Consider the following 6000-nt stretch of genomic DNA (forward strand, 5'->3'; position numbering starts at 1 on the left):
TTATTAAGGATGGGATTGGACTTGACTGTGATGCCCTTCATGCTTGAAGAGTTTGCTGTTTAGGCTCACATATGAATAGCCACAGGAGCGTTGCCAGCAACTGTGGAGCCACACCATGGTGAAGGCCATGAGGGGAAGAGCAAAGTACAATTATTCAATGAATTCATAACAGTAAGTCATAAATAGTAAACAAAATTAAAAACTGATTGAAAAATAAATAGTATTACATTTTTAACAGTTAAATTTTATCTATTGCTTTTATGGTACGAGTTTTCATATTGAACAATGGATTTTGGAAGCTTTTGGTGCACAAATTCTTCCATTGCTAGTTAAATCTAACTGTAAAAATATAAACTAATGTGTGAAGCACAGAATATGCTTGACTTTTTCTCAATAATAATGTCAGCTGAATATATCAAATAGCTCTTACCATGTTATCTTTTGTGAATATTTGGATTAGATACTAAAATATAATTGCAGTATTTCTTTCATCCTAATCTGATAATCCTATCAGAGTATCATTGCTATTTTCTGTAAATGTTTTCTATGTAGGCTTCAGTACAATGACGATTGTTTGAAGAAAGAATTCCCGAGTTCATCCCGTGTTTTCTGAGGGTCATCGGGCATTCTGGTTTATGTTTGGTAGTTATGTAATTCTATTGTTCCCATCACCAACACAGTGTAATACGAATCGTAACATGCTTCAAACTGTTCACTCTGGAAAAAGTTTATGAATCACATCTGCTGGAAGAGATTTTTTTTTAATTTTATAAAATGTATCGTTACACCATTAAAGGAGCATTAAGAGTACAAATACCCAATACATTACTATGAATTTCACATTCTGCTATTTTATCACAGACATTTATTGGGGGGAATTTTAACCCCTCAGGATGGGCAGGGGTTTTGGGGGAGGGAGGTGGGAAAAGGGTAACATTTTTTTTTAAATCGGAACCTTGACCCCACTTTACTGGAGGCGGGTTGGGGGACGGGCGACAAACGTGCGCTTCAGAGATGGGTCCCGAATTGAAATATTTGTAATGAACCTGCGCGCCTCACATTTTACCTCCATTTTAAATTTTACACTGGCCAGTCGGGTTTCCCGGGCCTCAGGAAACCCGGCAGCTAAAGGGAGGCTAGAGCAGCTGGATGGAACTGGTAAGTGATTTTCCAGCACTGCTTGTGGGCCTGGAGGAGCAGGGGAGCTTCCCCGATGTCTGCTTCCCCTCCCCATGTCAGCTCCCCTACCCATGTCCGCCGCTCATATTGATGCCCGTTCCCCATCCCGATAGCAGACCCCCGCCCCGATGTTCGAACCCCTGCTACTGCCTGGAGCCACAGGCCTACCTGCTCGACAGCCAGCTAGCCAATCAGTCTGGCTGGCTGCGGCCGGGAATCAGAGAAAAAAAATTAAAATCAGGTCCGGTGGTTAAATTCCCACCTCAGAGTTATTATCGGGCTATTGGGCCATTTATTTCAAATGAGTTAATATCTCCACTAAAGTAGCAGAGACAGGAAGTTCAGACAAAAGCATTAAGTATCTGCACACTATTTTTCCACTGTGTAATTTCAAGGCCAATTGTACTTGCTTACAAACACTGCTCATAATGGTGGTGGCCTTTACCAAGAAATCTTAGCTTTGATCCTTTAGTGGTGATATTAACTCATTTGAAATAAATGGACTAATAGCCCGATAATAACTCCGAGGGGGGAATTTAACGTCAGGACCTAATACAAATTTGCTACTAAATTACTATGATTTTTTTCCCTCTTAATAATTCATAGTATAATACAGTGAAAAGGATCAAAAAGTGAATTGGTCTTCAATTAAAGTTAATAACATGATCATAAAATGCTATTTCACCAACCAAATTCAGTATGAACCTTTGTTTACAAATGCAGTAAGACACTTTATTAAGTGAGAAACACCACTTTAAGGATGAGTTTATACTGCAGCTACTGGTCTGACAATGGCAGCTATGGGATTGATTCCAACTTGGCAGAACCTGGATCAGAGGGACCTTGGAGTGCATGTACATAGATCCCTGAAGGCAGCAGGACAGGTAGATAAGGTGGTTAAAAAAGCATATGGGATACTTGCCTTCATTAGCCAAGGCATAGAATATAAGAGCAGGGAGGTTATGATGGAGCTGTACAAAACGCTAGTTAGGCCACAGCTGGAATATTGTGTGCAGTTCTGGTCGCCACACTATAGGAAGGATGTGATTGTATTGGAGAGGGTGCAGAGGAGATTCACCAGGATGTTACCTGGGCTGGAGCGCTTCAGCTATGAAGAGAGACTGGACAGGCTGGGGTTGTTTTCCTTAGGGCAGAGAAGGCTGAGGGGGAACCTGATTGAGGTGTACAAAATTATGAGGGGCATAGATAGGGTAAATAGAGAGGAACTTTTCCCCTTAGTAGAGGGGTCAATAACCAGGGGGCATAGTTTCAAGGTAAGGGGCAGGAGGTTTAGAGGGGATTTGAGGAAAAACTTTTTCACCCAGAGGGTGGTTGGAATCTGGAACTTACTGCCTGAAAGGGTGGTAGAGGCAGGAACCCTCACAACATTCAAGAAGCATTTAGATGAGCACTTGAAACGCCATAGCATACAAGGCTACGGACCAAGTGCTGGAAAATGGGATTAGAATAGACAGGGCTTGATGGCCGGCGCGGACACGATGGGCCGAAGGGCCTCTTTCTGTGCTGTATAACTCTATGGGGGAGAAATTCAGTTGGTTGCACCACCCGTTAGCGCCTTAAGAGGGCGATAATTGGGGCAGGGCCAGCTAGCGTGCGGGCGTGGCGATACCTGCACCTCTCGCGAAATTGAGCGGACATTTAGCGGCGGCGCTAAACCGTAATGCCCGCTCAGCTGCGCACGCAGATCCTGACGTCATTTCAGAGTGCAACACCCTTGGGACGCCCGGACCGGAAATTCAGTGGCGCCCCCCTCCTTTCCGCCTGCCACTCCCAACGACAGGTTGACTGGAACGGTTCCCAGTTGCTGTGGGGCTGGGGGGGTGCTACTTAAAGGGGGCTCTTCCTGGCTTCTTTGTGGTAGCCATTTTTGGACCACTCCTTCTGAGAGAGAGAGAGAGATTTGCAGAGGGACAAAGGGAAAGAGATTTCTGCATTGAGTCAGCACTCGCTGAGGTACTTTTGGCTTCTGACCAGAACTTTGTAGTTGCTTTGCTTTTTCACTGGCATAACTTTGAGTGGCCACATACTATGGGGGCTGCAATGGATGGGAACGTCGGGCTTCTCCATTACATTGAGAGGGCACAGAGATGCAGAGAGAGAGTGCCAATCATGGCCAGACGGAGGAGGGCCAACAGGCGTCGGCACACGAGACCTTACGCACCCAGGGTTTTCCGCCAACAGTTCTCATACATCAATATGTCTGAGGAGCAGTGTTTTCGGAGGCTGCAATTCAGCAAGGAGGTGGTCACTGAGCTCTGCCACCTGCTTCAGCCAGATCTGCAGCCTCAACTGAGGAGCAGGATGTCTCTGTCGGTGGCAGTGAAGGTAACAGTGGCTCTCAACTTCTATGCCACCGGCTCCTTTCAATCCGCTACTGGGGACATTGCCAATATCTCCCAGTTCGCGGTGCATTGCTGCATCCGTCAAGTCACGAATGCCCTCTTTAAAAGGAGACGACAGTACATCTCCTTCCCCATGGCCCTGGACAAGCAGCAAGAGTGCGCAATGGGCTTTGCAAGAATAGCGGGCTTCCCCATGGTCCAGGGCGCCATTGACTGCATGCATGTGGCTTTGCGGGCGCCACAAGAGAATGCCGAGGATTACCGCAACCGGAAGGGGTTCCATTTGTTGAACATCCAGTTGGTCTGTGACCACAGACAGCTGATGCTCGCTGTCAATGCCCGTTTTCCAGGCAGCAGCCACGACGCCTTCGTCCTGTGCCAGACTTCTGTGGCAGACCTTTTTGAGGCCCCGGCTCACCCAGGAGGCTGGCTTCTCGGGGACAAGGGCTATCCTCTGTGCACCTGGCTGATGACCCCGCTCTGTTCGCCCAGCACCCCTGCTGAAGAATGATACAATGAGAGCCATCAAGCTACCAGGAACATCGTTGAGCACACAATCGGCGTGCTCAAGCAATGGTTCCGCTGTCTGGACCATTCCGGGGGAGCCCTTCAGTACTCACCTGAGCGAGTCTCCCATTTCGTTGTAGTGTGCTGCATGCTGCCACTTTGTGAGCCACCTCCCTCCAAGCTTTTCGATAGTCGCTGGGCAGCGGCCTCCTGCCACTGTCCGGGTACAGGAGAGATCGCCTGCGCTCCACCGCACCAACCAGAACCTCCAAGGCCCCCTCGCTGAACCGCTGCGCTCGCTCCCTGGCCCTCTCCGTGGTCCTTGGCTTAAGTATGTGGCAACAGGTCTGTCCAGGCCGAGATTCAGGGCTCCGATGCGCAGGGTGTGGCTGCAATTCAAGATCGACCCTCCCCTTTAAGAGCTGACCGGTGCCAGCGTGTCTGTGTGCAATCGCTAACTGGCCGCACCTGCGCTGCGCCCGTCCTCGGAGGTAGCGCCTCGCTCCTCTGGCTTAGCACCTTAAGACAGTCGTGCAGCGCCTGTTTTAGCGCTCCAAGCACCTCCTGGGGCGAAGGAGGCCAATTTACCAGTAGGTGGCGATAATTTGCGCCAGGCGCAAAATTTCACGCCCGGCCGATACTTACGCTCCAAACGGGGCGATACCGAATTTCTCCGCCTATGACTCTAACCTGATTTATGCTGCCTGGCTGCAAATCAAACTCTCAGCACCTGGAGAAAGTGCTGTGTCTTCACCAAGTTTTAAAAAGCTGGATTGACACCAATTGAAGCTGTAGTGCATTGCTTTCAATGGGAATGAAGCTTGAGCGGTGTCTGTAATGGGCGGTCGATCCACAATGCCAATTTTTATGCCCAGGGGTCATATTCACCTGCACCAATCTTCAGATTGCTCACAACTTGATGTATCCACACACGTTTATGCAATTAACTACATTTATTTTTGTTATATAAACATAATAATCAATACTCATATATCTTTTCCATCTTGTACAAAAAAAAGCTATTGATGTAGTGAGAAGCTGTTCAGTTATACCCCATGTGATGTCAAACCCAAGGTAGACCCTCCACTTATACGACACTAACCCGCTATTAGCAAACATCTCTTTGGCTCTGCCTTTATGAAATGCTGTTCCTCAGCTTTTTGGTTCCTGTCCAACAATCTATCATTTGTAACTGGATCATTGCTGGTAATGAAAGGATTAGCGCCAATATCTCTAGTCACAAGCCTCGTGAGCAAAACATGAAGCTTGGCACAAGCAGCACCTCTAAAGTTTGCATTTTCCATTAATAAAGTTCAGAGGATCATTTTACCCCTCGGTTAGCATACTTAACATGCATTTTACAGCTTTTGCGATCTTTTTTCCAGATTGTAGTAAGATATTCGCTCAATGAACTTGTGATTAGACAGGAGGCCTTTGTTAACCTTTAGCTTGGTAATCGTGTACAATAGACTCACACTGTCTCGCTAAAATGTTTGAAACATCCCAGCTTTCAAAATTACCCTCTGCCTCTTTGCGGGCACTGTCCATATTTTTTTTAAGGAAATTATTACTTTGTCTATTTACATTCAAATTATTCACCATTTCCGGAACTACAGATAGAAAAGAAATACTTGCATCTATATAGCGCCTTTCGCGACCTCAGGGCGTCCCAAAGCGCTTTACAACCAATTAATTACTTTTAGAAGTGTTGTAATGTATGATAGTTTGCTGAAATGATTATAACAGAGAAAACATTTTTTTTTAAGTCATTTAAGAGCTCTCACAATGCAGAACAGCGGTGTACATGACCCGAGTCAAGCATATATTTTTCCCGGTAAGCTTTTAAAGATCTCAGCTTCAGGAGGGTTCAACTTATTTTTCTTTGAACCTTCTGATTCATTTAAATGATTATATAAAGCAAACTGGAAAGCTGCCCAGTGAATAACACCCT

Source organism: Somniosus microcephalus, chromosome 10, assembly GCF_052327205.1.
Source record: "Somniosus microcephalus isolate GS21.2 chromosome 10, FLI_Smic_1.0, whole genome shotgun sequence".
In the NCBI taxonomy this organism is placed as follows: Eukaryota; Metazoa; Chordata; class Chondrichthyes; order Squaliformes; family Somniosidae; genus Somniosus; species Somniosus microcephalus.